Raw genomic sequence first — 24,268 nt, 5'->3', positions numbered from 1 at the left:
TCATGCCTGAACATATGGTCAGACTATTCTACAGATTAAATGCTTAGCAACTGTTCCATGTCTACATTTGCAGACAGCACAGTTATGAATATAAACAGTCAACTTGTCAGAATGATAGCATAACATCCCCAGGAATAAGACGGAGTTCCAATTGTATGAAATTCTTGTTTGGTCATTACAAATGAGAAAAATGATAGGAAAGGATGAGCAATGCTTTCTGATTGCTGAGATAAGTTACATAACATGAAAAGTTGAATGAAAGGGACAACATTGGAAATGAGGAATTATAAAATTAATTAAATATCAGGAAGACTGGCGGAAAGGATTAACTTATCGAGCGTACAATAGGACATGGATCAAAGGCCGATAAATGGATTTGAGGTACAGATCAACCCATGATCTAATTGAATGGTTTAAAAAGCTTGGTGCTGAATTGCTTTCTCCTGTTGCTATGTTCCTAAAATAAGGCTTTTGGAATACTGTGGAAATACTTTGCACATGGACAGTTACTGTTGCCCTATGTTTGTCCCCCATTAGTTATTTTAGGGGAACTCTGGAGTGTAAATTCAACATTGTTGCATCTGTTTAAGGCATACAATGGGTGTAATGATGACAACTAAGTAGAGTGACAGCAAGCACAAATTTGGGAAGGAATTCAGGCCGTCACTAAATTCATCAGGCAGCTCGGTTGCTTGTCTGAAATGGGCATAAGGCCATTTTAAAGTAAAACCTAACCTTGCAATAGATAGCTAAGTCAGTTATGTGTCAGGTGTGCTGAAGTTGGTGTGCTTTAGACTAAGTCAGTTGTATGCCAGGCATGTTGATGTTGGTTCCCCTTGGACCAGGCTAGCTGTGTGCCAAGTGTGCCAAATTTTGTGCACTTGACAATGGATCCAAAGGCTAAACAGCTGATAGTTAGCGGGTGCAGTTGTAAGCAGCAGATAGATTTTTCAAGGGGTGGATTCGGATGGAGTAGATTTGAAAGACTTGAGAAGTGTAGGAAACGAGGAATACAAGAAAAGCTATCAGAAATGGCTTTCTTGGTGATCAAGATCATGGACTAGCGAAGGCACGGAAGGTGTCGAGATTGAGGGCATGACTGTGAGTATAGGTAGATTGATTATATAACATATTTAACATGTTGGCTCGGATCTTCCAGCAGTGACAATGATTAGCGGATTGCTGCCGCGCTTGAAAATTCCCCAACTCAACACTGCCACACATTTCTTCCAGAGTCTCCTGATCACAGCATTCACAGAAATGTACGGTACAGTGCCCCTTAGGGAATTCTGTCAGGGCAGAGTAGAGCTGGGGGAAGACAGGACGCACCCCTTTTTATGGCACTAGCTGCCATATGGTAAGTTCAAAGGTCCAGCCTGAATGTTAGTGAATTGGTGAGTGGATTTTTAAAATTCTTTTATGGGATGTGGACGTCGCGGGCTGGGCCAGCATTTATTGCCCATCCCTAATTTCCCTTGTGAAGGTGGTGGTGAGCTGCCTTCTTCAACCACTGCAGTCCCGGTGGTTTAAGAACAACCACAGTGCCAGTTCCAGGATTTTGACCCAGCAACAGTGAAGGAACGGTGATATAGTTCTAAGTCAGGATGGTGAGTGACTTGGAGAGGAACTTGCAGGTGGTGATGCTCCCATGCATTTGTTGCCATTGTCCTTTTAGATGGTAGAGGTCATAGGTTTGGAAGGTGCTGTTGAAGGAGCCTTGGTGAATTGCTACAGTGCATCTTGTAGATGGTACGCACTGCTGCCACTGTGCATTAGTGGTGGAGGGAGTGAATGTTTAAGTTGGTGGGCGGGGTGCCAATCAAACGGGCTGCTTTGTCCTGGGTGGTTTCAAGCTTCTTGAGTGTTGTGGGAGCACTCATCTAGGCAAGTAGAGAGTATTCAATCACGCTCCTGACCTGTACCTTGTAGATGGTGGATAGGCTTTGTGGGGAGTCAGGAGGTGAGTTAATCGCTGCGGAATACTAGCCTCTGACCTGGTCTTGTAGCCTTCTCCTCCTCCGTCAAGTACCATGCCCTTCAGAGGGCATTGATGACCATAGACTTCCATTAGCTTGGTTCATGATCATGTTTGGCAAAGTACAGCGGTTGTTTCAATTGCCCTCTGCAGTTATGACTGACCAGGAAACTCTCCCCCTCTTACCGCCTGCTATCAAGCATATTGGAAAGATTTACAGGCTGATAATCAACCTGTTGGACCATGTTATGAACATGCCTCCTGTGGCCATCAAGTCCTGAAGTGGGACTTGAACCCAGAGCTTCTGGCCCAGAGATGCTACCACTGCACCACAAGACCACCCGCTGTGGTGGCTACAGTATTTATATGGCTGGTCAGTTCAGTTTCTGGTCAATTGTAACCTCCAGGATGTTGATAGTAGAGGATTCAGCAATGGTAATACAGTAAAGTTCGCAGGGGTTACGTTCCTGCGAAACCTAGCAAATGGCAAAATCGCAAACAACGAACATGCTTTTCCATGGGGCTGAATTAGATAGGTTCCAGCCGTGCGAGGGGAGCATTGGTTTGGGCAGTTTCTTTATGCAACATTGTGGTGCAGTACCTGTATCCGACAGACAGGGGAGCCTCTGAGCAATATATCATTGAAGATTTCAAAATGAACACAGCCATTATTGCAACAAATTCAGACATTTCCGTATTAATCCCTTCATTTGGGCTGCATTTCAGTTGCAACTATTATGGTCTCTGCTCTTTTATGGCTGTTCTCTCCCTGAGGAAGGAAGAGAGAGGAAGAAGAAACTGCAGATGAGCGAACATTGCTCACATGCTGCGTGATTTTGTTTACAAAGTGCAAAGCACGGGTAAGTGAAAACGCGAACCAGGAAGTCACAAATGGCAGGACTTTACTATTGAATGTCTAGGGGACAAGGTTAGATTCTCTCTTGTTGGGGATGGTCATTGCCTAGCACACATGTGGCGCGAATGTTACTTGCCGCTTATCAGCCCAAGATTGAAAGTTCTTCTGTCTTGCTGTATTTGGACATGGACTGCTTCAGTGTCTGAGGAGTCGCAAATGGTGCTGAACGTTGTGCAATCATCAGTGAACAGCCTCACTTCTGACCTTATGATGGAGGAAAGTCATTGATGAAGCAGCTGAAGATGGTTGGGCCTAGCCTGAGGAACTCCTGCAGTGATGTCCTCGAACTGAAATGATTGATCTCAAGCAGCAAGAAAAAATGTGTTCCTTCTCATCAATTTACAAGTTTTAATCTCGATGATGTCTGATCTTGGAGTCTCAGCTTTACCAACAACTTTTGCTCGGTTCCAGGCTTTCAGGTTTGGATCCTGTAGGTGCACAGATTGTCATCTCAACAAAAACAGAAAATGCTGGAAAAACTCAGTAGATCCGGCAGCATCTGTGGAGAGAGAAACTGGGTTAATGACTCTTCTTCAGAGCTCTGATTGTTGTGGATCTCAAATCTTTCACTCTTCTGATGAATGGGAACTTTGAGTAATGGACTGCTACTGTAAGATACCATTCTTGGTTGTTTTTGAATTAATTGGCTTCCATAGTAAGCTATGGTCTGCCCATCATTTCCTCTTTCTGCTGTGTATTTTTATCCTGCTGGCATACACTGCATGTAGACATCATTCTTTCAATGTCTTTGCAGATGTCTATCCAGCTGATCTGGCTACAACTTACACTTCTCCATTCCCATCGGCCTTCCTATCTTCTGGAGAAATCCTTTCTACATTGTTTTGGGTATGATTATTCTGGATCCAGCCAGCAGAACAGCAGACAGCTTTGGGCTGCTTTAGAGTGCTTCAGTTGGAGTTTGGTGAAAGAGGGGCTTTTAAGGGTTAATTTCCATCTAAAGTCTAATCTTTCTTTAATTTAACAACTAACTGAAACTTACTCTTTGGGTTGGGAGAAGGTGAGTCTTAGTGCAGCTTTAAAACAGAGGTTTTATAGGCTCTGCTTGCAGCTGCAGTTGGCAAATTAGTTAACTGGCTCAAACAGGGTTTCAGAAGCTAGATTCAGAGAGCAAACACGCGAGCCATCTACAGTGCTGCTTTTATCTGCACTGGCATGCTGCTTGGGGCTGCTTTGGAGTGCTTCAGTTGGAGATTTGTGGGAGAGGGAGTTCGGTGAAGAGAGAAGGAGGGTTCCTTTCATTTTCTATCTTTCCTCATTAAGAAGAGCAGCAGCCTTAGTAAGTAGGACTCTGGTGAGTATTTCTTCTGTCCTTAACATTCTCTAAACTAGAGGAAGTAAAAGTAAAAGGAGTAATTTAAGGGCAAGTCATGGCAGGGCAGCACGGCCAAGTGGAATGCTCCTCCTGTACAATGTGTGAAGTCAGGCACACTTCCAGTGTCCAGGGCGACCACATGTGCAGGAAGTGTCTCCAGCTGCAGCTACTTGAAATCTGAGCTGGAGCTGTGCCTGGAATCACTGTGGAGCATCCGCAAGGATGAGATCTTCATGGATAACACGTACAGTGAGGTGGTCACACCGCAGGTACAGAATGCACAGGCAGAAAGGAAATGGGTGACCACCAGACAGAATAAAAGCACTGGGCAGATAGTGCAGGAGTCCCTTGGGTCCAGCTTCCTCTCTAGCAGATTTTCCATTTTGGATACTGCTGGGGGAGATGGTTTCTCAGGAGAATGCAGCAAGAGCCAAGTCTGTAGCACCACAAGTGGCTTAGCTGCACGGAGGGGGAGAAAAAAAGAGTGGGAAAGCAATAGTGATAGAGGATTCTATCGTAAGGGGAACAGATAGATGTTTCTGCGGCTGCAGATGTGACACCAGGACGGTATGTTGTCTCCCTGGTGCCAAGGTCAAGGATGTCACTGAACAGCTGCAGGACATTCTGAAGGGGGAGGGTGAACAGCCAGAGGTCGTGGTCCATATGACTTGGGTAAATAGAGGGATGAGACCCTGAAAGCAGAATATAGGGAGCTAGGAAATAAATTAAAAAGCAGGACTTCAAAAGTAATAATCTCAGGATTACTGCTAATACCATGTGCTAGTGAAATCAGGAATAGGAGAATAGAATGCATGGCTGGAGAGATGGTATAGGAGGGAGGGATTTAGATTCCTGAGACATTAGGACCAATTCTGGGGAAGATGAGACTTCTACAAGCTGGATGGGTTGCACCCCAGCAGGACCAGAACCAATAACCTCACAGGGATATTTGCTAGTACTGTGAGGGAGGGTTTAAACTAGACCGGCAGGGGAATGGGAACTTGAGCAGGGAGATACAAGAGAGGGAAACAAAGGTAGAAATGAAAGACATAAAAGTAGAAAGCAAAAGTGGAAGGCATAGGCAACGAGGGCTGGCAACAGATAGGGTTTTAGTACAAAAAAACGATGTGCAAAATGTTAAAAAGACAGGTCTAAAGGCACTGCAACTGAATTCACGGAGCATTCGCAATAAGGTAGACAAATTAACACCGCAAATCTATGAAAAACGGATATGATATGATTGCGATTATGGAGACATGGCTGCAGGGTGACCAAGGCCGGGAACTGAATAGTACTCGATATTTAGGAAGGACAGGCAAAAAAGGAAAAGAGGTGGTGTGGTGTTGTTAGTTAAGGATGAAATTAGTGCAATAGTGAGAGAGGATATTGGTTCAAAAAATCTAGATGTAGAATCTGTCTGTGTGGAGCTAAGAAGCAACAAGGTGTGGAAAACAATAGTGGCAATTGTCTATAGGCCTCCAAACAGTAGTGATAAGGTAAGGGACGGCATTAAACAGGAAATTAGAGATGCATGTAACAAGGGTGCTACAATAATCATGGGTTCCATTAATCTACATGTAGACTAGGCAAACCAAATTAGCAATAATACTGTGGCAGATGAATTCCTGGAGTATGTACAAGTTGGTTTTTTAGACCAGTATGTCGAGGAACTGACTAGAGAACAGGCTATCCTAGATTTGGTACTGTGGAATGAGAAGGGGTTAATAAATAATCTTGTTGTGCAGGGTCCTTTAGGGAACAGTGACCATAACATGATAGAATTCTTCACTAGGATGGAAAGTGAAGTAGTCCGATCTGAAACCAGGGTCCTAATTCTTAACAAAGGATACTACGAAGGTATGAGGCATGAGTTGGCTAAGATAGATTGGGGAACTTCATTAATAGGCAAGACGGTGGATAGGCAATGGCTAATATTTAAGGAACAAATGTATGCATTGCAACAGTTATACATTCCTTTCTGGCGCAAAAACACAACAGGAAAAACGCAACCATGGCTAACTAAATAAATAAGGGGTAGTATTATATTCAAAGGGGAGTCATATAAAGTTGCTAGAAAAAGTAACAAGCCTGAGGATTGGGAGCAGTTTAGAATTCAGCAAAAGAGGACCAAGAGATGATTAAGAGGAGTAAAATAGAGTATCAGAGAAAACTTGCAAGGAACATAAAAGTGACTGTAAAAGCTTCTATAAGTATGTAAAAGGAAAAAGATTAGAAAAGACAAATGTAGGTCCTTTACAGCCTGAAACAGGAGAATTTATAACAGAGAACAAGGAAATAGCAGAGCAATTAAACAATTACTTTAGTTCTGTCTTCATGAAGGAAGGCACAAATAATGTCCCAGAAGTACTAGGGGAACAAGGGTCTAGTGAGAAGGAGGAATTGAAGGAAATTAGTATTACTAAAACAATAGCACTGGAGAAACTAATAGGATAGAAAGCCACTAAATCCCCAGAGATTGATTATCGACATCATAGGCTATTAAAGGAAGTGGCTGTTGAAATAGTGGATGTGTTGGTTGTCATCTTCCAAAATTCTGTAGATTCTGGAGCAGTCCCGGCAGATTGGAGAATGGAAACCCTACTGTTTAAAAAAGAAGGAAGGGACAAAACGGAATTGCAGACCGTTAGCCTAACACCAGCAATAGGGAAAATGCTAGAGTCTATTATAAAGGATGTGATAACAGGACACTTAGAAAATATCAATGGGACTAGACAAAGTCAACATGGATTTAGGAAAGGGAAATCATGTTTGACAAACCTACTGGAGTTCTTTGAGGACGTAACTAACAGAATAGATAAGGGAGAAGTATTGGATGTGGTGTATTTGGATTTTCAGAAAGCTTTTGATAAAGTCTGACATAACAGGTTAGTGTGCAAAATTAAAGCATATGGGATTGGGGGTAATATATTGGCATGGATTGAGAATTGGTTAACAGACAGGAAACAGAGTAGGAATAAACAGTTCTTTTTCGGAGTGGCAGGTGGTGACTAGTGGGGTACCGTAGGGATCAGTGCTTGGGCCCCAGCTATTCACAACATATATCAATGATTTGGTTGAGGGAACTAAATGTAATGTTTCCAAGTTTGCTGACGACAGGAAACTTGGTGGGAATGTGAGTGGTGTGGAGGGTGTTAAGAGGCTTCAAGGCCATTTAGGCAGGTTCGGTGAGTGGGCGAATACATGGCAGATGCAGTATAGCGTGAATAAGTGTGAAGTTGTCCATTTTCGTAGGAAAAACGGGATGGCAGAGTATTATTTAAATGGTGATAAATTGGGAACTGTTGATGTACAAAGGAACCTGGGTGTCTGTTATGAATCAGCCTTTCGGTAAAGCTAAGTTTTTTAAAAATCCCAGAGGGAAACTTTAAACAAAAACATAACCTATATCTTTAAGTGGTATGTTTGAGATGCAGCTCTAAATTCAGTTCTCGGGAGGTTTTACATTAAACTAAATGAAACATTTTATTAATTTACACAAGTTAAATATATACACATGGCTACAAATTACTACAATCATAACTTTTCACAAATCCCCAAACTAATCTCCATTAAGGCAACAGCAACCCACAGACTTAACCAGACACCGGGCAAAACATTTTCACCTTATAAATTCAAAAGGCAGTACCTTTCACTTTGGTTCCTGTGGAGACAGTTGTAGGCTTACAACTACTTTGATCTTATATTACCTCTGCCAAACACACAGGAAAACTGCCCTCTGATATACCAAGCATATCTTATTGAATGCAAATTCTCATTGTATCACCAGCCTCTTCTAATAATAAAATCCCTTTCATAGTATCAATTTTATTAGTAATGTAAACATATTACTTGGTCTCTGCTAGCTAGGTGTCAGATTTCACCCAACATCTTGAATGCTCTATTCAAAAAATGCCAAATGCACCCTACCTGTCTTACATCAAAGCACTCAGACTAGCTGCATTTAATCCAATTAAGACACACCCAGAGCCTAAACCTCTATTTTAAAATAAAAATATTTTCCAATAATATTGCAAACATTAATGCTTCATGTCTGTATAAATAATTGTTTCTGATTAATTGTTTGCAACATAAATTTCAAAATTCTGCAATGCTAACACCAAACTCAAAGTTTCTTTTTCGATCATTGAATATCTTCTTTGTTTTACATTCAGCTTCTGTGAAAAATACCCTATCGGTTTTTCAATTCCTTCTTGTAACAGTACAGCCAAAATGCCTATATTGCTTGCATCAATGGTCAACTTGAATTGCTTGGCATAATTGAGTACTGCCAACACTGGTGTCATAGTTTATACAGTTTTCAAACTATCAAATGAACTCTGACACTCCAGTGTCCATTGAAACTGCTTGCTCTTTTCTAATTGTTCAGTCAGTGGAGCAACCACTTGGCTAAAATTTGGTACAAATTTCTGGTAAAACCCACCCATGCCCAGAAATCTCAAAACTTCTCATTTTGTTGGAGGCACTGGGAAATCCACAATAGCCTTGACTTTTGTATCGCTCAGAGCCACCTTACCATGTCCAATGGTATGGCTTAGATTGTAACTTGCACTTTTGCAAATTCACTTTTAGCCAAGTTCATCACCAAATTAGCTTCTTTGTAACTGAGTAAATAATTCTTCCAGCTGTAAATGCTCCTCCCATATCTGACTGAAAACGATTAGCTCATCAATATAAGCAGCACAATTGCTTAGACCTGCAATTACTTTGTCAGTCTTTGAAATGTCACAGGTGCATGCTTCATACCAAATGGCATGACTTTAAATTGATATAGTTCACTTGGCATCACAAAAGCTGATATCTCCTTTCCTCACTCTGACAACGGTACCCAACCGTGGCATGGGATAGGAATTTGCTTTTGTCATCACATTCACCTTTCGATAGTCCACAGTCTTTGTGTTCCATCCAGTTTCAATACCAGTACAATAGACAAACTCCAGTTACTGCAACTAGACTCAATGACATCATTTAGAAGCATGAAACTAATTTCTATTTGTACCTGTGATAACTCTGCCGGATTTAATCTATAAGGTTGTTGCCTTATTGAAGATGATATTTCTATGCATACATCATGTATAGCTAAATTTGTCCTTCCCATCTTATTTCCACAAATAGGCTTGTGTTACTCCAATAGTTTTTCCAAATCACTTAGACACTTGCTTGGAAGGCAACTCAAAATTTCATTGAAATTTTCAAACATCCCCTCATTATCCAATCTGGTTAGAGGAAAATCAATTTCAGAGTCCTGCACTTCTACCTCTTTCTCATCATCCACCATCACTAACACCTCTTTTTGTTCCCCTTCCCTGTCAAAGCACTTTTTAAGCATATTTACATGACACACCCTCTGCTTCTTTCTTCTATCTGGAGTATCTATTAAATAATTTACTTCACTCAATTTCTTTACAATCCTGTAAGGCCTACTAAACCTTGCATTTAATGAATTACAAAGTACAGGTAACAAAACTAATACTTCCTCTCCAGAACCAAAACTGCAAGTTTTAGCTTTCTTATCTGCTTTCGCTCTCATCATTTGCTGTGATGTCTTTAAATGTTCCCTAGCCAACTCACATGCTCTGTTTAATCTTTCCCCGAAATTTGATGCATAACCCAGGAAAGCAGTTTCTGAATTTTGACCCATCAATTTCTCATGAATCAATTTCTGTGACCCCTTTACCTCATGACCATAAATTAGTTCAAAAGGGCTAAAACTAGTTGATGCATTAGGCGTGTCTCTAATAGCAAATAACAAAAATGGAATTCCTGTAACCCAATCCTGTGAATAATCCTGATAGTGTGCTCTCATCATAGTTTTTAAAGTTTGATACAATCTTTCCAAAGATCCTTTTGACTCCAGATGATAAACTGTTGACTTAAAATGTTTTATCCCCAAACTGTTCATTACTTCCTTAAACAGCTGTGACATGAAATTTGACCACTGACCTGATTGTATTCCCTTAGGTAAACCATACCTTGTAAAAACTGTAATTAACTCCTCCACAATGTTCTTGGTTGTAATATTTCTTAAAGATATGACTTCAGGAAACCTGGTAGACAGGTCCATTATTGTCAATAAATACTGATTTCCACTTTTAGTCTCAGGTAGGGGTCCTACACAATCAATCATGACCCTGGTAAAAGGTTCTTCAAATGCTGGTATTGAGATTGCTGGCTTAATTACTGCTTGTGGTTTTCCTGTTATTTGACAGGTGTAACAGGTTCTACAGAATTTGACTACATCCCTATGCAATCCTAGCCAAAAAAAACACTTTGTATCTTTTCCTGTGTTTTCCTAATTCCTAAATGTCCTCCCATTGGAATTTCATGAGCAATCCTCAGAATCTCATTTCTATACCCTAATGGGATAACAATCTAATGCACCTCCCTCCAGCTTTCATTTGCTGAGACATGATCCGACTGCTAGTTTCTCATTAAAATACCTTCCTGAAGATAATAACTTACGGAATATATTTTGCTTCTGTTTCTGAATAAGCTTTCTGATATAACTGCTTTAATTGCAAATCACTTTTCTGTAATTTCACTAGCCTCTTTGAGTTAAACATTTCAGCTGAACCGTCCTGTATTCCTTTGTCCTAAACGATTTATCAAATACAGTGCCAGCTAAATGGATTTCGACACCTTCTTCTTGCCTTTGAACTGCCAGCTTATCTCGTTTGTATTGTTCTTCCCTATGGGCCTTTCATCTTGTTACAACACAATCAGGAAACAATCCGGGATGTTCCTTCTGTAACACCTCTGTTGAAAACACTTCTACATGCTGCTCAACTACCATAGGCATCACCCACATTTGCGATCCAGCTATATCATTACCCAGAATAAATTAAACCCCTGTAATGGGCAATTTTCCCACCACTCCAACTATAACTTTATCTGTCCTCCGTTTGTTCTTTAAATTTAGCTTCCACAACAGAATAGATTTAACACCTCCATGAACCCCGCTTGTTATTACCTTCTCCTGCAATACTCCCTTTGAACAACAAATTTCACTATCCCACAAGGATTGACTAGCCCTCGTGTTTCTTAAAATTTTAACATCTTTACCTACTCCACCCTGTACACATGGAAAGACTTTTCCTTCACATACAAAATCTTTAAACATTTCTGCAACCTGTTCCTCAGAAATCTCTTGAGTAAACTGTAAACAGATTCCCACTTCTTTACCTTTTACTGATTCTCCCTGTTTTACCTTTACTCAAACTATTGGTTTCTCCTGAGCCTGAATCTCAGAACCCACAGTACTTGTACTTTCAGAGCTTTTCTTTACCCCAACAATTCCAACTAATGTTTCCTGCAATCTCCAACACACTGACTTTGTGTGCCCCACTTTATTACAATGAAATCACCTCAATTTGCGAATGTCCCACTGCTACCTTCAGCACCTTCATTTTTATTCTGAGAAAAAATTTCCTGGGAACTTTCAGCTACTCCTTCTCTTCTCTGACTACCTGCCTTCCTTTCACCTTCCCACTTTTTTTATCATTTTCCAATTTGAAAGGGTGATGGAAAAAATGGTTTAGGTCTATGAACTAACTCATAATCATCAGCTGTTTCTGCCGCTTGTCTTACAGGATCAACCCTCTGTTCCTCCACATGAGTTCTCACTACTGAAGGAATTGAATCTTTAAATTTTCCCAAAAGAATTACTTCCCTAAGAGCTGCATAGGTTGTTTCTATTTTTAACACCCATATCCAGAGGTCAAGATTATTTTATTTTACTCTTTCAAACTCAGTATAAGTCTGCCCAGGCTATTTTCTCATATTCCTAAATTGCTGCCTGTATGCTTCAGGAACCAACTCAAATGCACTCAAAATAGCCTTTTTCACCACATCATAATTCACCGACATTTCTTCTGATAATGAAGTATACACCTCATGCATATTACCTAACAACGTAGACTATAATAATAACATCCAGTTTAGCTGTGGCCATTTCATCTATTTAGCTAGCTTCTCAAATGAAATAAAGAATGCTTCAACATCTTTTTCCTCGACTTTGGAAGAGCTTGTACAAATTTAAACGTATCCCCACTGGGTTCTACTCTAGAGATAAATCCTCCCTCACCTACTGGCATCTCTTTTTTAACTGCCAACATTTTCAGTTGGAATTCTCTCTCTTTTTCTCTTTCCTCCTTCTCTATTGTCACAATTTCTAATTCCCTTTTAAAAGCCATTTCTCTGTCCTTTGCTTCTAATTCAAGCTTTTCATTTGCAATTGAAGTCTCACTACCTCCAGCTGTGACTCACTGGTGTCAGGTTTCACTTCCAACTATAGTTGTGCTATACTTTTAATTATATCTAATTTCCTAGCACCCTCAGGTAACCCCAATTTAACTTATCTGCCAACCCTGTTAACTTACATTTGGTTATTTTCTCCAACCCATCAGTTATTTCTTCTACTCCCAGACAAGTCTTAGCAACGGCCAATGCCATCCTTCAGTCTCACCACCTCTAAAATACCTTACCAACTCCTGAATTCAAAGTGCTTCTCATACTCATAACCCTAAGATTCACCAATTCCAAGCCAATCAAGGAATTAGAAATATTTTTATCCTGGTAAGAACCCCCAATTGTTAAGGGACAATCTTTCGGTAAAGCTGAGTTTTTTAAAAATCCCAGAGGTAAACTTTAAACAGCTGCCATAACCTATATTTTTAAGTGGTATGTTTGAGATGCAACTCGAAATTCAGGAATCAGACCACCAGTTCTCGAGAGGTTTTGTATTATACTAATGAAACATTTTAATTCATTTACACAAGTTAAATATATACACATGGCTATAAATTACTATCATAACTTTTAACAAGTTCCCAAATTAATTTCCATTAAGGCTCCAACAGCAACCCATAGACTTAACCAGACACCAGGCAAAGCATTTTCATCTTACAAATTCAAAATGAGGTTCCTTTCACTTTGGTTCCTGTGGATACAGTTGTAGGCTTATGGCTACTTTGATCTTACATTGCCTCTGCTCCACACACAGGAAAACTGCCCACTGATATACCTAGCATATCTCATTGAATGTAAATTCCCATTGTATCACCAGCCTCTTAACAATAAAACCCCTTTCATAGTACCAATTTTATTACCAATATAAACATGTTGCTTGGTCTCTGCTAGCTAGGTACCAGATTTCACCCAATAGCTTGAATGCTCTATTCAAAAAATGCAAATGCACTCTACCTCTCTTACATCTCAAAACTAGTACACATCAAAGCACTCAGACTAGCTGGTTTTAATCCAATTAAGACATACTCACAGACTAAACCTCTATTTTAAAAGAAAAATATTCTGCAATAATATTATATACATTAATAGCTTCATGACAGTGTCCTTATATACCAGTCACTGAAAGCAAGCATGCAGGTGCAGCAAGCATTTAAAAAGGCAAATGGTATGTTGGCCTTCATTGTGGAGGATTTAAGTACATGAGAAAGGATGTCTTATTGCAGCTGTACAGGGCCTTGGTGAGACCACATCTGGAATATTGTGTGCAGTTTTGCTCCCCTTACCTAAGAAAGGATGTATTTGCCATAGAGGGAGTGCAGCACAGGTTCACCAGACTGATTCCTGGGATGGCAGGATTGTCGTATGAGAAGAGATTGGGCTGACTAGGCCTATATTCACTGGAGTTTAGAAGAATGAGAGGGGGTTGCATTGAAACTATTAAAATTCTGACAGGGATGCACAGACTGGATGCAGAGATTATGTTTCCTCTGGCTGGGTGGGTCTAGAACAAGGGGTCACATTCTCAGGATATGGGGTAGACCATTTAAAACTGAGATGAGAAGAAACATCTTCACTCAGAGGGTGGCAAACCTATGGGATTCTCTACCACAAAAGGCTGTGGAAGCCAAGTCACTGAATATATTTAAGAAGGAAATAGATAGATTTCTGGACTCTAAAGGCGGCAAGGGGTACAGGGAGAGAGCGGGAGCATGGCGTTGAGTTAGAGGATTAGCCATGATCATATTGAGTGGCTGAGCAGGCTGGAAGGGCCGAATAAGTTACTCCTGTTCCTATTTTCTATACTTCCATGTGAATACTGCCCTATTGCTGGCTGTGTTTGCTGTATCCTATCAGGGCATCCCTGGATTGCTTGCTGAAAGGGCATCTGTAAACCTATGTCTTTGCTGGTCTCATCTTTGATTTGACTCAGTTTTGTTGGTATTACATTCACTAAGTGTTGGATCTTTACACCCAGATCTATTATCCAATTTTACTCTTGTGGTGACAGATGAGGTAGAGCATCTGCTGGCACTATTTCTCTTCCTGGCTTGTATTTCAAAGAGAAGTTGAGCCCCAAGGATAACTTTTGCAGTCATGCTCGAGCTTGACACAGATTCTTTTCTTGTAGATCTGCTCCGGTGTGCAATGATCACTCTCCACTACTTCCCTGGAGCTAAGACATACTTTATATTTTTTATAAAGTATGTATATTAGCATGGCTAATTTATAAAATCTTTAAAACTGGACAAAGGCTTTACAATGACGATGACTCAAACATTATGAACTTCCTGGCATTCAGAACAGCTACAAACTAATTGTCCCCGAAGAGGGGCTAACAACCCTATGCTTGCAGAGGCCAAATTCCAGAGGAGTTGTACAAAGGCCAGTTACATTTCTAAGGCCAGGCCTAGCCAATGGAAACTACTTGTCTGATTAGACAAAGGACCCTGAAATCTCCTTTGAAATGATTATTGGTTGAAATATTAACCATTGCATGAATCTAGACAAAGGAATATACGTCCATTGTCCAAACCAAAGTGAAGAAGTGGGAGTCATATCACATGACCGCCCTTCTCCTCCCCTAGCTTGGAGAACCAGTTATCCTTCCTTGTGGGGCTAGAAAGGCAGTCTGCCATGTTCCATCAGCCATGCAGCAGCTGAGCCAGTGTTCCATCCAAGTTGAAGTTGTTTACACTCCCCACCACCATCATCACAGTTTCTACTAGAACTTCTGTACCAGTGCCTACAAGACTAAATCATTATGTGCACATCGCATTGTGAAAGTCATCTCTAATTGAAAAGTTAATCATCCAGCTTCTGTCTTCAGCCTGCCGATTCTGTGAAAGAATACGCAGCTTGGATTTTGATTCTGGACTCTGGACTCATGTGAAGCAATAATTCTTATTTTGTCTGTGGTCTTTGCCTTATACCTCTTTCTGTTCTCCATTCACCTTCATTGTATGAATGAAAAGGAGGCCACATTGTGACCCTCCTGTCGTGTTTGAGTCTTTGCAAATAAATTAAACCTTTTAGTTCACCTTATCTCGAGTTTGCTGTGGGTTTATTAATAGAGAATTGGATCACACCAAAACTGAGAGGTTAGGAAAATCCACCACCAAATATAAAGGGGGAAATCAAAAATAAAAAAACACCTTTCTGTTTATGGACAAATGGTGGGAGGACAAATCAGTGTTATTTAAATGAAACCCCCTCCTGTCCGTAACAACTATAACTTTCTCCCATGGAGATATGTAGGAATTTCTCACATCCATACATAACTGCCAAAAGTTCCCTTCCAAGTTGGCATATTTGGTCTCAGCTGATGTTAAAGTTTTGGATGTGAATGCTATCAGCTTTCCATCTTTTACCACGGCCACTCGCAGTCCTTTTGTAAAAGGTTCTATTTACAGAGTGACAGATTTGTCTCTGTATGACAAACTTATCTCCTTGCATGCTGCTTCTTTGACTTTGTTGAAACTCCTCTCATGTGACTCTGAATACTGGTACTTAACTCATCAGCTCTTGCAGGTGGGTTGTTGGCTCTGACATCTGAAGTGTGAAAGAACTCATGTACCTGCTCAAGCCAAGGAAACCTCTTAGCTCTTTCCTGTCTTTGGAGCTTCCATCTTAGAGATGGCTGTGACTTTTCCAGAACTTGGCTTAATTCCTTCAGGTGTGTGCACCATTTTAAGTATTAGCATTCTATCACCTTCACAATGCCTTTGTCTGCATTTAACTCGATCCCAGCTTTCCTGGTTCTTTCCGTAGTTTAATATAGTTACGGTAGTCATGGTCTTTTTTATCTCACCATAGATCTGGCTATCATCTGCTTTGCCAACTGCTCCTTTGCATCCCTGCATCTTACTTTCTGATAGGATATATTCTGGCTCACTTCAAGGCCAAAAGGTAGACACAGGAATTTGTACCAACCAAAGGGTATGTTGAATGTTGTCAAGTGAGGATTCCTCAAAGATTCACATTCCAGTAGCCTTTTCTGGCATCAAGCTTACTGAAAACTTTTGTCCCTGCCAATGCTGGTGGGTGTTGGAAAAAGGTAGTGAGCCCTCTTTATTGCCTGGTTAAGATCTTTGGGATCCAGGTAAATTTATAGCCGTCCATTTGGCTTCTCTTTCACAACAATTGAACTTACCCAATCCTTAGGCTCTGTGACTCTGGCGATCACTTTCTTTTCTTCAATCTCTTGGAGCTCTCTTTCAAGCTCTCCTTTTAGTTCTATTGGTACTTTACATGAGAGATAAATCACTGGTTTCTTCTCTGAATCAATAGTGATGTGATACTCAAAATCTTCAAAGCATCCAACCACCTCATCGAAACACTCTGGATATATTTGCACCAGGTCTTTCTTTCTCCTGCTGAAAGCACTTTTCAATGGGTGTACTACCTTCGACCATCATGATGCCTCCTTCAGCTCATGCTTTACTGAGGTCAGCTGCAGCTCTTCACAGCTGCTCAATTCTAGGATAACAGGACAATCTGTTTCAGTGACGTAGATGTACAGTTGACTTCTCTTTTGTGTGTTCCTCTGAGTTGGATCAATTCCAGCTGTTGGATCTCAGTTCCACTACATGCTGTCAGCGTGGTGTGGTACAGTTTCAGAACAGCTTTCTTTGGGTAACTATTCTCTCTCAAATGTTCAGGAATGATCCTTCTGCTATAGCCTGAGTGGGATGCTGTTACTCTATGCTCCAGTATCAAACTTCAGCTTCATGGTTATGGGCTTATCTCTCACCCTTTTCCTGATCTGATGGTTGTGCAAATTTCTTTCCTCTGGGACCTGATGCACCTAGCCATTTCATATAAGTACACGGTTCCTATGACTGTTGTGTCCTCAAACTCGTGGCCGGGATTTTCCGACCCCGCCGTGGTGGGACCTGATGCAGGGGATGAGGCGGCTCAGCCAAAAGTCCATTGGCTTTCGGTGGGACCGGACAATCCCAGCAGCAGGTGGGCCGGAAAATCCCGCCCATTGTCATCTTCCAGGTGTTTTGGCTTCGTTTCTTTTCCATTTACCCTGTTGCCCTGCCTCTGGAAATTCCTTTACATCCATTTTCTTTGTCCTGAATTTCTCGAATGCCTCCACAATGTTATTGCCCCCCACCCCCAGTTCATTATGGAAGCTGCATGTGCATGCTGCAGCAGTGGCCATCTTGTTTTTTGCATGATTTACTCAGTTTGGGCACTAATTAAGGCTGATTTTCATAATCAGGTTCAGCATTTATAATGTTCATAATATTTAAGTTCTATAGTCACTAACATCTGCTGGCACCATGTTAAATTTTGTGGCTCCCGGAACTCCAAAATAAATCACATTTTTGACACAAATTCTTGAGCTTACATCACATATAATTTCTCATATCGCTCCATGTGTGATGGAGCAATACAATGTGTGCTTGGTACACAGACTGTAGTGCAGTTGTGAGTGATTTGACATTATGGATATGCATGCTCATGAAAACAATATAGGGCAGAATTTTCCCATCAGCGTAAGGGGGCGGGACCCGCATGCCGACACGTAAAATGACGCGAGGTTATGTCAGGCGAGGGTCCCAACATCACCGTGCGCCATCGCGATATTTTGGTGGGCAGGTGCACGATGATCTCCGTTGCGCGCCCACCATTAATTAACAGGCCAGTTAAGGCCTTGAGCCTCCAAAAAGACGGGGATTTTGCGGCGCCTATGCGATCTCTGGCTCGTCGCATGGGTGCAACAGGCAGGCGGGTGGCAGAAATTTGTATGAACCTCATCCACGGGTGGGAGAAGAGGGCTCAGCGAGGTCACGGTGTTGTGAGAATTCTTCTACTGGAAATGAGAAAAGAACATTGATAAGTGATACTTGTACCGTGAATCTCCTCACGGCTGGCCTAGCCCAAGCCCAGTTAGCCATTACAGGGGTGCAGTGCATCCTTACCCCGCTGCTGCCAAACACTCACACAAATATGCCTGGTGTGCCCTTCCACCGACCCCCCATCTCCACTTGGCCACATGCTGCCTTCATCAAACTTGGGAGAACACAGTTTAATGTGTTGTAGCAAGGAGGCACAATGATGTGGATCGCAGAGGGCAGTAGATCCATCTGTGCCATGCCACCTTGAAGATCCCCTCCCAGCGTGTCATCATCCTGACTTCGACATGTCCTGGAGTTTGAGAAGTGCGCCTGGGTGCAGATCCTCCAGGGTGCCCCCACCACAGTCATGTGGGTGTCAGTCCACCACATCCTGCGGGTGCAGAACCCATCTCACCACCACCCTCTCAGGCTGACCAACACATAGGGAATATCTGCTGGGCCACCCAGCTAAGGACACATGCTGTCAATGACTCATTGCATTCAGGCCAGTCCGACATGGGTGGGGCCGGGGGTTGGGGAGAAGATTACATGATGGATGAAGTGAACGATGCCAAGGGAACTCACCCTTCCCATGTGCAGCAGGTCATTAAAGCGCTTGCGGCACTGGGTCCATGTGCACCGCACCATGTTGTGGGAGCTCACGGACTCCACAACCTCCTCTCATACACGCTTCGTCAAGTGGGGTGGTCTCCTCCTCCCGTCCTGGGAGCCGAGCACCTCCCGCTGTGCTGCCACATCCTCAAGGGGGCAGCAAGGCACTCGTCAGAAAACCTGGGTGCACATTGACCACCTGCCCTACCCTCCTGCATGGCCAGCCTAGATCTGCCTTGGTCCCGACCTCTGGCCATGTACAGCAGCCTTGCAGTGGCTGCAGCTTGGCCTTTAAATAGGCCACCCACTCCCATCGTCCCTGGGAGTCGCCAAAAACGCTGGGTGGGCCTTAATTGGCCCACCCGTGTAAAATGGCGGCGCCCGTTTCCGCACAGCCCACCCGACATGGGGAAAATTCTCCCCATAGGTCCCATATCATACTGGAATGATCTAACAGTGAGACACTGGGAAACGTTAGTATTCAGAGTGACTTGATTATTGTAGAACATGAATCACCCAAAAATGAATGTGCACCTATATAAACAATTAGGCAGGGAAGTGGCACTAGGCGAATTGCTCCTTCAGAGAGCCAGTGCAAACATGATGGGTTGAATGGCCTCCTCCTGTGTTGTAACCTTTCTATGATTCTATAATTAGGAAAGCAAATGGTATCTTAGATAAAAGCAAAATACTTCGGATGTTGCAAATCTGAAACAAAAACAGAGAATGCTGGAAATACTCAGCAGGTCTGGCAGCATCTGTGGAGAGAGAGACAGTTAACATTTCGATTCCAGTATGACTCTTCTCCAGAATGGTATGTTAGCTTTTGTTACAGGGATTAAAGAAACCTTCTTGCATACTTATGCAACTTGAGTTATACTTTGGTTCCTCCCCTGCCCTACCCTCCCCTGCCCAAGCTGCGGGCACTAATATTGCACTTCACTGCAACTCACCAATTTGATGCGACAGAAAAACATTCAGCTTTTGCCTGGAACCAGCCAGCAGGGGTAGTGGACAATGAGCTGGCAGCAGTTGGGGAGATTTTTGTGAGGCTAAGAGAGGCATGAATACTTTCCCTGGCCCAATAAAAGTCTTTTTTTTTAAAAAGCGTATTTTTTATTCCTTAAATGAAAATTGAATGCTGCAGATGAGTGTTACACCAGTTTTATATAATCCAGAATGATACAAAAACATGATAGCAGCTAGTTTAGATAAGCTAGTGTACCATGTTCTGTGATTTTAAACTGTACTCTTGATGACAAGATAGATCAAGTACATCTCAAGTTACATACAATTGTGCATGTGATCAAAAATATCACACAAAGTGCTAAAATCCTGAGGCTTGGTACAAAATAAAAGTAAAATTAAATAATTAAGAACCCATTTACCCAAATATCAATGGGTCGAATACTTTTCTTTACTTGACTGTTGTTATTAAAGCTCATGGTGACAAGAGAAATTAAACGGCTGTGACTAAACCTCTTGGTTGATGGACACAATTAACACAGTTTAGAAAGAAATCCAATTACTTGCTGCATCTGGAGCTTAACAGAGATGCAGAACTCCTGAATACCGAAGCAGCTAATTGGCGGCTAAACATATACAATGTGAAATGTAACAATGTGTATCTTTCCACAACAAATGCATTTCCAGTTGCCGAAACACAGGAAGCTAATCTATTAGCTGTTCAGTGCTGTTACTCAATGCATTCTGATACATATTGGCCACATCAATTTAAAACAGATTATTTCTCCTTGTTGCAGCACTAATACATTCCAATCTTTCCTACTTGCACCTGAAGAAGATCACTTTCAGACACTTCTGTGTATCCCGGTGCAGACACGATGGGCCGATTGGCCTCCTTCTGCGTCGTAAGATTCTGTGATTCTGTGTAACTGCACTGTCTCAGGCCTCACATCCTGGCTCACTGCCAATCCTGTCCCACATGCATCTGGCTGCAGGGTCACCTACAGAAGATTGTGATTAAATAGGAGGCATTGCTAATGGAGATCATCAGATCGTTATAATGTTCAATCTCTATTTTTCAAGCACTCTGTATGGGCTGATGCAATTTCTTCCTATTGTTCATGGGATTTGGGCGTCGCTGGCTAGGCCAACATTTATTTCCCATCCCTAATTGCCCTTGAGAAAGTGGTGGTGAGCTGCCTTCTTGAACCACTGAAGTCCCTGTGGTGTAGGTACACCATAGTGCTGTTAGGAAGGGAGTTCCAGGATTTTGACCCAGCGGCAATGAAGGAACATCGATATATTTCCAAGTCCAGATGGTGACTAGCTCGGAGGGGAACTTGCAGGTGGTGGTGTTCCCATGCATCTGCTGCCCTTGTTCTTCTAGGCAGTTGAGGTCTTGGGTTTGGAAGTTGCTGCTGAAGGAGCCTTGGTGAGTTGCTGTAGTGCATCTTGTAGATGGCACACACTGCTGCCACTGTGTCGGTACAGGAGGGAGTGTGTTTAAGGTGGTGTTGAGCTTTTTGAGTGTTGTAGGAGCAATAATCATCCCGGAAGTGTGAAGTACTCTATTATGCTTTTGACATGTGCCTTGTATATGGTGGGATGTCTTTGGAGAGTCAGGAAGTGAGTTATTCACCCCAGAATTCCCAGCCCCTGACCAGCTGTTGTAACCACAGTATTTATGTGGCTGTTTCAGTTCAGTTTCTGGTCATTGGTAACCCCCAGGATGTTGATAGGATTCAGAGATGGTCATGCCATTGAATGTCAAGAGGATGTCCTGGGGCTGAGATGATTGGCCTCCACCAACACAACTATCTTCCTTTCCAGTAGGCATGATTCTAACCTGTGGAGAGATTTCCCCATTATTCCCATTGACTTCAATTTTGCTAAGGCTCTTTAATACCAGATTCGGTCAAATGCTGCCTTGATGTCAAGAGCAGTCAGTCACTCTCAACTCACCTCTTGAATTTAGCTCTTTTGTCCATGTTGGACTAGGGCCGGAGCCAACTGGCCCTGGCAGAACCCAGGCTGAATATTGATGAGCATATTATTGTTGAGTAAGTGCCACTTGATAGCACAGTCAGTAACACCTTCCAACACATTGCTAATGATTTTTAAAAAAGGGTGGAGAGCAGGGAAACTTCATTTAAAAAAGAGCAGGGAGTGTTTATTTAAAAAAGATCACGGCGAATGGAGAGACTTCATTGTAAATGAAGTGCAGAGAGTGGGGAGAGAGAATTTTTAAAAAGAGCATGGAGAGTGGGGAGACTTCACTTTAAAAAAAGAGCAGGGAGACTTCATTTTAAAAAGAGCAGGGAGGGTTCATTTATAAAGAGCGGGGAGACTTCAGTGAGAGCAGCGGTGGAGTGGTATCACAAACCATACGTTACACTAGTGCAGGGAAAGCAGCTGATTGGTGAGTATTTCTAGTTTTTAAAGTAAAATTAAGGTTTTTAGTTTGTGTTTAGGTCTCTAGTCTTTTTTTTCTCTCTTTTTCTTAAAAACAGCTTGTTAAGTATAAGATTTTTACTGGTGTAAAAAAAAATTAATTACCATAAAGTGTAAAGAACAGGGAATTCTTCAAGTGTAAAGAGCAGGGATACTAGAGTAAATAATGAATAAATTAAATAAAATACAATAGTGATGGCAGGACGGGTGATGTGTTGCTGCTGCAGCATGTGGGTGATGCTGGACACCAAGGTGTATCAGAGTGAAAACATCTGTACCAAGTGTTTGCAACTCAAGCAACTTCGGATCTGGGTTGAGGAGCTGGAGTCTGAGCTGCAGATGTTGCACCAAATCAGGGAAGGGGAAAGCTACCTGGACACTTTGCTCCAGGAGGCAGTCACACCTCTCAGATTAAGTAATTCAAATTTGATCTGTGATCAGGAACAGGAGGGTGTGACTGCAGGTGAGGCAGGTTTGGGGACCCAGGGGGTAGCATTTGAGGAGCCTCAGCCCCTGCAATTGTCTAACAGTTACGAGGTTCTTGCAAGCTGTGTGGACGAGAGCGGGGACTGCAGGGAGGATGAGCGAACTGACCACGGCACCGTGGTACAGGGAACCATTCAAGTGGGGGGAGGAAATAGGAACATAGTAGTGGTAGGGGACAGTATAATTAGTGGGATAGATACTGTTCTCTGCAGCCATGAGCATGAGTCCCGAAGGCTGTGTTGACTGCCCGGTGCCAGGGTTAAGGACATCTCCTCGGGGCTGGAGAGGAACTTGGAGTGGGAGGGGAAGGGTCCAGTTATCGTCGTCCACATTGGTACCAACAACATTGATAGGACAAGAAAGGAGGTTCTACTGAAAGAATTTGAACAGTTGGGAGCTAAATTAAAAAGCAGAACCTCCAAGGTAATAATCTTCGGAGTACTACCTGAGCCATGGGCAAACTGGCATAGGGTAAATAAAGTCAAGGAATTAAATACGTGGCTCAAAGATTGGTGTGGGAGGAATGGGTTTTAGTTCATGGGGCACTGGCACCAGTACTGGGGTAGAAGGGAGCTGTTCTGGTGGGATGGACTTCACTTGAACCGTGATGGGACCAGTGTCCTGGCGAATTGAATAACTAGGGCTCTAAAGAGGACGTTACACTAAATAGAGTGGGGGAAGGTTCTGGAGAGGGGATACATAGGCTTACAAAGCAAAAGGATATGGCAACATTTACGCAGTTCTTTGAAGCTGTGACAAGCAAAGTGGATAATGGGAATCCTGTAGATGTAGTATATCTGGATTTCCAGAAGGCCTTTGATAAGGTGCAGCACAACAGATTAATACACAAGATAAGATCACATGGAGTTGGAGTAATATATTAGCTTGGATAGAGGATTGGCGAACCAACAGAAAGCAGAGAGTTGGGATAAATGGGTCTTTTTCTGGATGGCAAGCTGTAACTAATGGGGTGCCACAGGGTTCGGTCCTTGGGGCCCCAACTATTCACAATCTATATTAATGACTTGGATTCAGGGATAGAAGGTACTATAGCTAAATTTGCAGATGACACCAAAATAGGTGGGAAAGTAAGTTGCAATGAAGAAATAAGAAATTTACAAATGGATATGGACAGGTTAGGTGAATGGGCCAAGATTTGGCAGACTGAGTTTAACATGGATAAGTGTGAGGTTATCCATTTTGGTCGGAAGAATAAAAAGGCGACTTATTATTTAAATGGAGAGAAACTTCAGAATGCTTCAGTGCAGAGGGATCTGGGTGTCCTCGTGCATGAATCGCTGAAAGCTAGTATGCAGGTACAGCAGGTAATAAGGAAGGCAAATGGAATTTTGGCATTTATTGTGAAAGGAATAGAGTATAAAAATAGAGAAGTATTGTTGCAACTGTACAAGGCATTG

The 24,268-nt window shown here is 42.2% G+C and overlaps 1 long non-coding RNA gene across 1 annotated transcript in view; it reads left to right on the top strand.

Moving 5' to 3' along the window:
- Positions 1 to 952: 952 nt before the first annotated feature.
- LOC144693489 (uncharacterized) overlaps positions 953 to 24,268 on the top strand; it is a 96,941-nt gene continuing 73,625 nt past the window's right edge. The window contains exon 1 of the long non-coding RNA XR_013579550.1: positions 953 to 1,101. This is a non-coding gene — a long non-coding RNA (uncharacterized LOC144693489). The remainder of the gene's footprint in view (positions 1,102 to 24,268) is intronic.

The sequence above is a fragment of the Cetorhinus maximus genome, chromosome 18, assembly GCF_964194155.1.
Source record: "Cetorhinus maximus chromosome 18, sCetMax3.hap1.1, whole genome shotgun sequence".
Taxonomy (NCBI): domain Eukaryota; kingdom Metazoa; phylum Chordata; class Chondrichthyes; order Lamniformes; family Cetorhinidae; genus Cetorhinus; species Cetorhinus maximus.
The sequence above is the reverse complement of the archived record's forward strand: the minus strand, read 5'-3'. Positions and strand labels throughout refer to the sequence as shown.